The sequence below is a fragment of the Pseudoliparis swirei genome, chromosome 20 (genome assembly GCF_029220125.1).
Source record: "Pseudoliparis swirei isolate HS2019 ecotype Mariana Trench chromosome 20, NWPU_hadal_v1, whole genome shotgun sequence".
NCBI classification, from domain to species: domain Eukaryota; kingdom Metazoa; phylum Chordata; class Actinopteri; order Perciformes; family Liparidae; genus Pseudoliparis; species Pseudoliparis swirei.
In genome coordinates this window covers 7,278,823-7,289,566 of record NC_079407.1, presented here as the reverse complement: position 1 = coordinate 7,289,566, position 10,744 = coordinate 7,278,823, and the positions used below count along the sequence as shown (strand labels likewise).

General features: G+C 42.5%; 1 long non-coding RNA gene across 1 annotated transcript; it reads right to left on the bottom strand.

The window, feature by feature from the left end:
- Positions 1–7,222: 7,222 nt before the first annotated feature.
- Positions 7,223–9,082, bottom strand: LOC130211197 (uncharacterized). The gene is made up of 2 exons (XR_008834964.1): positions 8,912–9,082; positions 7,223–8,775 (listed from the first exon to the last, which is right to left on the bottom strand). It is a non-coding gene; the product is annotated as an uncharacterized LOC130211197 (long non-coding RNA).
- Between the last annotated feature and the right edge of the window lie 1,662 nt (positions 9,083–10,744).

The window sequence follows — 10,744 nt, the reverse complement described above, 5'->3', positions numbered from 1 at the left end:
TAGTTATGCGAGGAACACGCATACAAATAAATAAATAAACTAGAATGGGCACTCGGTCGAGCGCATACCTTCGCATATCACAAGCTTGGGCATTGAATTATGAACATTTTGGCATTAGTTGCATGCCAATTGGACAAAAATGTATCGTGCTATGGTAAAAAAAAAAGATTTTGACCTTTCCTTGACCTTGACCTTTGACCCGATTGATCCCAAAATCTATCAAATGGTTCCCGGATAATAACCAATCATCCCACCAAATTTCATGTGATTCAAGAAGATTTTGACCTGTTCATGACCTTTGACCTTGACCGTTGACCCGATCGATCCCAAAATCTAATCAACTGGTCCCTGGATAATAACCAATCATCCCACCAAATTTCATGGGATTCGGTTCAATACTTTTTGAGTTCTGCGAATAACACGCATACAAATAAATAAATAAATACACGGCGATCAAAACATAACCTTCCGCATTTTCAATGCGAAGGTAATAAAACAATATGTTCATTCGTCAGGCACCCTGTGAGGCCGTTGGTCAGGATTATTTGATAATGACAGTCGAGATCTAAAGGGGATTTGCCTGCTTAAAGAAAATGAGTATGTCAGAAGTGAGAATGAAATAGATGAAACTATTAACACATTTAATGAAATTCTGTCAAATTACTTTTTGGGATCACATTATACGTCGAACACATCTTGAATGGCAATCTCAGTTTTATGGCTTACTCGAGGTTCCAGTCCTGACAGCAGAAAAACAGGCGTTCATGCAAAGCGCTACAAGCACTGCAGAGTCTGTGGGTGTTTAGAAACGATTAAACTTATCTGTGGGTTGGGGCAATGTTGAACTTCAGGACGTGGTGTCCAGGCAGAGGGCATTCAAGGGGATCATTCAGAAATGACTGCTGTGCCATTTGATAAAATGCTGCGGTGGACTAAGCTGTACGAGCATGTTGTGATGAAAGGAAAGCCTCTTGGGGGACCAACTTCATTCTCTATTTGCCCTTTCCCACCTGACACAGCCGCTCAGGAGCCAAACATACAACACGTGCAACAAACCTCAGCTCCATCCTCCTACTGTAAATGTGTCCCTCGAGACATATGTTTTAACAAATTATGCAATTAGCTTCTTCCGCATGTTCCTCGAGACATGCGAGCTAATTGCATAAATTGTTCAAACAATTCCAGGAAGTATTTCTAAATTGATGGCATGGAAATAGAACCCACACCTACACGCACACATGTGTGTGTGTGTGTGGGGGGGGGGGGCTGTGTGTCTTAGACACCATTGATGTTTGTTGCCTTTTACTATTTTGGGTGTAAGGCAGATGAAGTGTGGGCGGATTTCCTGCCCTTCATCTTCCCCTGCCCTCCCTAAGACCTCGCCAAGCAATCCAAAACAATGGCACTAACTACGAACATAGAGATAAAACAAAAGTAGAGCGACAAAGATAGATAGGTAGACAGAGAGAGAGAGAAAGACATTCAAAAAGGAAGATGTTTCCTGACCCTTAAGAAGACGTCGTTTGAATTTTTTAAGAACTCTTCAATTTAGTCGTAATGATCTGAAGTGTGTGGCATGCAAGTAAAAAGCTGTTTAGAATATTTAGCAGGGTTCATAAGTAAGCTGATTGTGCGAGGGACGCCCTGAACATGGCAGAAAAGAAGCCTCTGTGTTTCTGTGGGAATGCTTCACTGTACAGGTTGTCAGATTGAGCAACGAGTCAGTCCTGGATTTTACGAGCAGAGCTTTCTATCACAAGAGAGTTGGTGCGTAAGTCTTTTTGGGGGCCCGTTCAGTGACAGCTGGATATCATTCATCAGGACAGCACTATCAGGGGATGTGGTCTTGCAGAAGCGCTGACGTGCTGAACTGCTCGCCCCTCACTGCCAACGCTGTTGCCATCCGAGCACAGCCATGACAGATGGGCAGGTCTGGACACACACAAAAAATAGGGCCAGAAGAGTCAATGTCCCTTTGGGAGACACTCAAGGACTTTGTGTTGATTGGAAGTCTGACCTTATTCGGGACTGGTATCAATTCACCTTGCCACCTTGATCGAAACATCATTTATTTAGCGCCTCTCAGATAAGAGTTTCATCATTGTTTTAATCAGGTATATCAAACAGCAGGTTTGAGATTAGCTAATTGTTACTCCTGTAATTGACTTAACCCTTGTGTTGCCTTAGGGTCATTTTGACCCGAATCAATAATACACCCTCCCCCCGCTTTAGGATTAATTTGACCCCATTCAATGTTTAATGTCGGTGTTCTTTCGGTAGTCAACAAACAAACATAAAGTGCCTCACACTTAAACTTGGAAAACAATATTAATTCTAATAATTTTCTGGAGGTTTTTATTGCTGGCGTCAAATTGAACCCAAAGGGTAAAATATGTTAGTAAATATAAAGGTAACAGGAGGGTGAAACATTGAATCGGGTCAAAATGACCCAAAGGCGGGGGGAGGGTGTAATATTGATTCGGGTCAAAATGACCCTAAGGCAACACAAGGGTTAAGAGTCAAGATCTACCTTTTAAAATTCTATTCACTTTGAACATTTGTAGGAGAACATCATGGGGCAACACTTAATTGCTAATCATTTTCATATTTTCATATTTGCAACATTTGTTCCCGGTCAGCAAACTGAAATGCTAGATTTTTTTTTGTTGCAGATTTGAAAGGGGACACAGTGAGTAACACAATGAGTAACTGCATGGGATTAGAAATACCTCTGATAGATCCACTCAGCCAGGCGGCAGACTGTGGCCACCACTGATACCCACTTTCCATTTTCCTTTCTTTGTAATACTGACCAGTGAATAGCTCTTGGCGATGGTAATTAGTCCACCAATACCTTGCTGAGTTGCATTAAACAGCAAATAATAAAGGTTCCCTACACTAAAAAGGTTGTTTCAAGGACTTTAGCTTCAATTGCTGGTAATGACCCTCGACACATAATACAGTGGCACAGAGTTACTTTTGAAGGCCTTTAATTACGTGGGCGCCCCGTGGAACGGTGCTCTTGAAAGCATCGGTTTTCAATAATGCGAAGCCTCTTAATTTGGCATGACCAGGAGGGCCTATTCAATTCAAGTCAATCAACGCAGTGGCGTTCGGAAGCACATGAGCTTGTATGGTCTGCTATGCATTAATAGTTACATATTAATAAAGCCGATGATCAATTGCTCTCTTGTGTTCAATTATCGTATTCATGTTGCAGGAGGAACTGCAAAGTCCTTGTGCCTATGTGTATTCAGAAGCCAATGACAAGGGACGATTGTGTCGCCAAGTTTGTGTCGGCTCACTTGAGTCAAATGAGTCTTTAAGGTTTGATGTGCAGGACTCAAGAGCATTAATATAGCATCAATCAACCGTTTAAAATATACAAATATAAGAGTAGTATCTACTTGAGAAGAGAATGAAGTCGTTCGTCGTCTCTCTGTGTGTGTGTGTGTGGGTGTGTGTTGTGTGTTGTAATCTGAGCATCTCTATGCTTTATTTGCATAGCCGAGCCAGCTGTGTGTGTGTGTGTGTGTGTGTGTGTGTGTGTGTGTGTGTGTGTGTGTGTGTGTGTGTGTGTGTGTGTGTGTGTGTGTGTGTTCGTGCATGAGAGCCTTTCTGCTGCGCCTCATTGGCTAGCTAATGGCCACCACTCTGCCCTGCACTCATCAGGCACACCAACCCCACATCTTCGTCTCAGAGGCGTGGTGCCCACCCTCCGGTTGTTCCCCTCTAGTTAACTCTGTTAGCTGTGTTACCACTGTTGCCGTTGTTTAAACTATTAGCAGTGTTAGCTGCGGTCCGTTGGCTCAGCTGTCCCCATGTTGAGAGCCGCATGGATTAAAAAGATTTGCGATGAAGTCTTGAGCATCTTTAATCTAGAAACGAGCAAAAGAAGCCATGTCTTCGCCCATCCCTCCATTTAGCTTATATGTGGAACCACTAGGCTTATAACTATGAGCAACAGACAGATAAGGAAGTTGTGGTGGCTGGGGCGTGGTTACTCTCAGCTGCGGAGGGGAGTGGCTTAGGGAACAGGTGGCGGGAAGAGGCCGAATTGGTCTCATCTGCAGGGAATCAGATGATGTGTGTGTCTTCCCTACATTTGGTTTGATAGGGATATAGACAGGATACGAGAGAAACCCTAAATGTGCTTATCCTTTAGTGCTGGGTTGGGGAAACCCATATGAATTTGCCAGGAGCTTGTTACAGAAGTATAAAGAGTTTTGAAAGGTTTGGTCTTTTCATGGTGCAAAACATATATAACATTGCTGGCCTTTTTAACATATCTGTGAATATATGGTTTTCATTTCTTTTGAGGAGCAGACTCCTCTCTACTAGTTCAGTTACTGGACTGCTAATGGACCCTAACTAACGGGAAGTGGATAGCAGAATATAACAAGCCACTGGAGACACCATGCTGTACTCCAGAGGGCCATTAGGCAAAGTTTCCATTTATTTATCCATACACCACAAAAGAGTGCACAGGCTTCTTGCTAATTGCCAACTGAAAACTGTTGAGGAAGCTTGGGAGCTGCACCCTAGCAGCAGACTCTCATGTTGTCCCCGATGGTTGTGTTCCAATCTGTGATGCATGCGATGATGTCGGTAGGAGATACCCGGTGTTCTGACAGCTGGTCCCTTGCAGACCAAAGAAGTGTGTACATTGACGTAAGAGATCCTGAGATCCAGAGTGGCACTGGAGACTGATGTGAGGAGGAGATCGGCTTGTGACAGGCAGGAGAGGAGAAGAGAAGACAGCGACTGAGTGATAGGGACTCCAGAAGATTCAATTCAGTCTATTTTATATAGCCCAATATGACAAATTACGAATTTGCTTCAGAGGGCTTTTACCTTGCTGAGTTGCATTAAACAGTAAATAATAAGGGTTCCCTATACTAACAAGGTAACTTCAAGGATTTTAGCTTCAATTGCTGGTAATGGCCCTCGACTTTTAGAAGGCCTTTACTTAGATAGAAAGTCATTCCTCACTTTCACACCTTGATGGCTACAGCTGTGAAGGTGTGAAAGCGAGGACGCTTGTTTTGGCTTCGCTGTTGGAAAGACCGACACTGACTGGCCCTGGCTGGCTCTCTGAGCTTGAGATGCCTCCCAATGACAAGAGCGCACCGTTTTGTGGAGCGTCACTGACACCCATGGAGTGCCCTAAGTAACCCCCAGGGAAGGGGATGGTTAAACTGGAAAACAAAACACCAAAGAAGGTCATGTGATGGGCTTCTCGTTTTGCGCCTGTCTTTGTCAGGCCCACTGGAGGAAACCTAATTTATTTAATAGCCCGCTGCTTCGATGCCAGGCGTTTGGTGCATGAAAACAGAAGGCAGCACCGATGAACGCGTAGCGGGAGAGAGATAGAGGACAAACACTTTCCTCACATTCGCTGGCGTGATGTGAGTTCCAAAGTGAAGATCTGTGTCAGCCATCTGGTGAGAGAGAATAGTAGGAGACCATGTCAGCCAGCTATTTTCAATAATGCAAGCACACATGCTGTCGCCACATAGCTGACAATTCGAGGGAAGATTTCTGTGAAACGTCAACTTTTTGTGTGTTCTATTTTTATTTTATTTTTTTGTACCTGTAAATCTATTTATTTAGCCGGAGAGACAAGATAGAACTGGCTTCGACACAATGTCAGAACCAAAGCGAGCTTCGCATTTGAACGGCGCCTTGGTAAGTATTCAGTGTTAAATCCCTGTGAACAGCGGCACTAGTGTGGTGCACAAATGTGTCGTTTAACACATCAGTTTTCAGCCTGGTTCACAGCGCGGCTCTGTGGCATCAATCCACCACTTTGTTTCAGAATGAATAATGTCAACCACTATTTTGCACAGATTGCTGTGCAATTATGTACAGATACCACGAAGTTTTGAGTGAAAATTGGATCCACTTTCATGAAATTTGATACAGATTCATGTCCCTTCAGGATGAATTTCAATTCGGACATTTCCACCAGTCTCAACTGTACTCTGTCAGCATTGTACAATGCTACGATGATAACAAATGGTCCATGCTGAACATCAGCGCTTTAAAGTGCTCTGAGCATTTGGCTCAAAGCACTGTTGTCTACTTGGTTCTCAGTTGTCCTTGCAAGTTGTATTTTTCGCGATGACTAGTCTGGTAGTGGCTCATTATATCATATTCCTTAATAAATAGAACACTTTCCTACGTTGTGACAAGAAGGTGCGGCTGAAGCAAGTGATTGCATTTGTTCCTCTACGCCTCGTAACGTTACTCTACTGCTCGTTTTAGTCGCCGCTGCAAAACCTCACTTCGCCGAGGCCGCCGCTTGCCATTTAGAAGCTACAATGCTCGCCATGGCAACAGTACACATAAAAATGATTTGACCAGTTTCATTTGAATGGGAATGTCCGTGATCCTTCTTTTCTATTTTAATGATGACCTTTTGGCACGCTGATTTTGGCCCTCGGGCCTTATGTTTGACACCCCTACAGTAGACTCTGGTTTTGCTGGCTTCTGCCTGCATTTATTACTGAGCTTTGGCTCTGACCCCCCCCCCCCCCCCCCCCCCGTTGAGGGGATTAAGACAATTTCTCCTTCATACGTGGTTGTTTTTTATTATAAGAACATCTACAACTTCACAACTGAGTCCAGTGCAGACTGCGGTGGAAATGTATCATAAATGTAACTGAGCCACTGAACTCTGAAAGCAGAGTTCAGCTCATCTTGACCGAGCCTCAGCGGCTAAAATAGCTTGTCTTTATCTCTATCTCTGTCACCTCTCAGGGACGCCTGTCTGCAGGACGCCGGAAGGAAGGAGCAAGAGGTGGAGGGGGGATGAGGGGCAAACATTTCATCAATAATGATGACTGTATAAGACTATGTTGCACTATCTTTCTGGGTCCGACCTCCGACCCATTTGTGGAATGGAGCTCTGGTCATTCAATTGAATTATTCCAAGTTTCTGTTTAATAAATGCTTAAAGGCATTTAAGTGTTTCGACATCACACTTGTTTCCCCGAAGGCGATTGGAAAGGTCCATTCCCATTACACAGACGACTACATTCATTTTCAGCAGTGTTTGTATTTGCAGACATTTAACCGCCATGCCATTCTCTTATGGGCTTGGAGTCATATTCATCGAATCAAGGTTGCCGGCAGCATATATCACATCTAAAGCTGAAAGGGCGAATCAGACTTTGCATTGGCTTTCAGTAAAATGAAGGAGCATAAACTTCAGATTGCATGATTTTCCATTTCTTTTACAGCCGAGGTGACAAACAACACAAAAATAGAGTCACAGCCTCCTCCAGAAAAAGCTAGTTTTTTGTCAGATATTGTGACATTATGAAACAATGATAATAACCCCACGTTGTGAATAATTTAATAAACTTGCGTGGGATCAGCTCATTCACTGTCTGAAATGTGAAACACAATGCAAGGGTATTATTCTAAAACAACAGCAGTTTGTAAAAGAAAATCAAAATCTGGACATATTTCTTTCCCAGACACCAGCAATCGGCATGTCATCTTTTTAATGCATGCCAACTCCTTTTAATAACAGCGAGGCTGGTGAAACTATAGCGTCTCTGGCAGATTCATAAACCTCCATCTCCACTGCTCTACTCCCCTCCACCCTTTACGATTATAAAATGCAAATGTTATGTCACCCACTTCACACAGAGATAAATCTATTATTTCATGCATTACCGCAGAGAGCCTCACCACAACATCGTTCTCGTCGCAGCACCAATCACATCGTCTTAATTTACACCCCAGCCTATCCCATTGATACTCTATTTTATAACCATTTTCTTTCCATGGCTGGGAAATTCATTGTGTTTGAGATGCTTCCACATATTAAACATAAAAAGAGGCGTATCTGACATGGCTTTCCTGAACACAGGATTAGATTTTAATGATGTGAAATTTATATCAATCAACATGCCACAGCTCAGGGAGCACTTTAAATCATGCTTGTTTCTCCGACAATAATTATTGAGGAGACAAACCAAGAGTGCATTCGGTAACTGTCGGATTAAAACATTTTACAGCTTTCACACTTTCTAAATAATACTTTACATGAGAATTCTGGTTTATTACAACTTTTATCTTGTTTACTTCGTGGATAATATGTTATATATATATTAGGGCTGTCAGCGTTAACGCGTTAATCTATGCGATTAATTTGGCCGCGTTAACGCACTAAAATATTTTAACGCAATTAACGCTTTTTTTTTTTTTTTAAACCGCGGCAAACTGCGGTTTGACACTGTTTCCGTTTTTAAAACAATCATTTCTCCGCGAAAATAAGGAGCAGAAATCAGTTTAACTCGTGGATGAATCAGTTGGGTTTCCTCCTGCTCCTCCTTCCTCCCGTCTCCCCAGGGTTGCCAGGTCTGTGTGACAAAACCAGCCCAATGGCCAATCAAAACCAGCCCAAACCAGCCCAATGGCCAATAAAACAAGCCCAAAAAACAAGCCCAATATCAGAACTCAAAATATGCCTGTGCCAAACCATATACACTGCTTTTAAAGTCCAACAACATTGCTATCATTTCCAAATGTATTGTAATATCTACAAAGTAACAACAAATGGTTAGTATGCCAGCATTAAAAGCAGTTTTCCCGAAACAGTTATTTCACCTAGGTCCTAAAATGGCCTTGTGTAATTAGATACAGTATATTATCATAAATAAAATATAGCTCTGTGAAGGTGTAGACCAATTCACTGACGGACAAACTAACCTGTTGCTTTGTCTTGAGGCTTTCTCTTCCCTTTTCTCTCTTCCTCCCTGCCTGGACAACATGAATGTACTGTTTTTACTTCATATGCATTTACTGTAGTTAATGCAATACCTTATTTCAACTGAAACACCTTATGTTGCTTCACTATATTTTTATCATATACTTATAGTTCAACCAATGTACGCACTCGACAACTGGAGAACGGAGCAGCATTTCGAATGTGTTTCCCCGTTTTGCTGTGGTTTTGGAGATCACTGTGGTGCGCACGAATCTCGATTTTGCAGTACCGACAAAAAGCTTTGGTATCATCCCCAGCCACACGTTCTATCCATTCTTTAATTCCGTTTTCACTTTCCCATTCTTTCGTATAGTATTTAGCCCACTTACCGGGTGGCATGTTTCTCCAGTGTAGCTAGCTACACTAACTACCAGACCAGAGTTGGGATCGAGCGGGTCGCGGGAGACTGAGAGCGGCGAGAGCTTTAGGTGCGTGTGTGTATGTGGGCGTGTCCCATGTCCATGTGTGTACGTGCTGATCTGGAGTCAGTTTGGTAGGATTTGGGTAGAAATAAATTATTTCATTTAAAATATGGATTTTTATTTAAAGATATTCATGTAATTTGCATGCAAAATAGGTCTACCTGAACCAGCAGACAAGAAATTCAACCCGCGGCAACACTTCAAAAGTAGCCCAATTCCGCGGGAAAACCGCGGACCTGGCAACACTGCGTCTCCCCCTCTGATACACAGAGGAACGGAGGGGCGACGTGTCGGGTGACGCGGCGCGGAAAGAACGCGACACACGAAACCTTCAACGTGATTGGTCAATCCGTTTGTCTGTCAACATTTCGGGGGAAAAGAAACCAATGAACACTCAATCACAAAGGACCTCCCACCTCACAGGTCAGGCTCATTTAGCAGCCTGTCAGTCAGAGAACCAGAGAACACGGCGCGAGGACAATGAGGCTCATTTCGGAGCTGAGATTGTTCTGGAATGTTTGATGTATAACACGTGGGTATTTGTCACATGCAAAAGACTTTAAACAGTGAATTTAATTTATTTTGTCAAATGTATAAAATGCCCACAGCCTCCAGAGGGTTAACGTGACATATTTGAATGTCAGTCAGTTACCAAGGCCACTGGTTCTGCTGTGTTCAGTGTTAAAGATGACAGGACCAATGGGGTCTCAATATACTTCTTTTTTTTTTACTAATCTGATGTTTCACTGAAGAAACAATTTATCATCCACGATATTAAATACCTCGCTGGCATTGTATATGTAGGAGCCTCTTTGAAAACACAGCTCTGTGTGAAGTTTTGTCTTTAAAAGAATGAACTTTAACTTTTAACTTTTAATTGCGATTAACATGATTAATTAATCGCAATTTCAAAATGTGCGATTAATTAGTTAATTTTTAATCGATTGACAGCCCTAATATATATATATACAGTGTGGTGTAGTAACAAAGTAGAGTACTTCGTTACTACTTAAATAGTTTTTTGGGTATCTGTACTTTATTCTACTACTTATATTTCTGTTTACTTTACTTTTACTTCACTACATTTTGCAATGAAAACTTGTACTTTTACTCGATACATTTTGAAACAGTATCGTACTACGTTACGGAAAAAATAATCATGAGAAAGCACCAGGTTGGGGATCAGGGTCCCCTTGCCGTTTCTCTTCCCAGTGATGCCCAGGATGCTAGATGGCGAGGCGGCTACAGATACGACTCATTTCATGTGGAGCAGCAATGGGCTTCTCCGTTCAACACGGGGACCAAGATCAACGTCCGTGGCCATATTTGGCGAACTCTTTTCTTTTGAAAGTTTCTTCCACCGGATGAAGTGCCTCTGCCGCCGAAAAGCTACGGAGATACTGGCCTTCAAAAACACACCAACCTCAAGAAACACATTGAGGTAAATTAAGATGAATCCCATGAGCAACGTTAATGTTTAGTCATCATAAACCTGTTAAGATATCTAGCAGTGTTGTCCTCAGGATTGGAGTAAGTTATA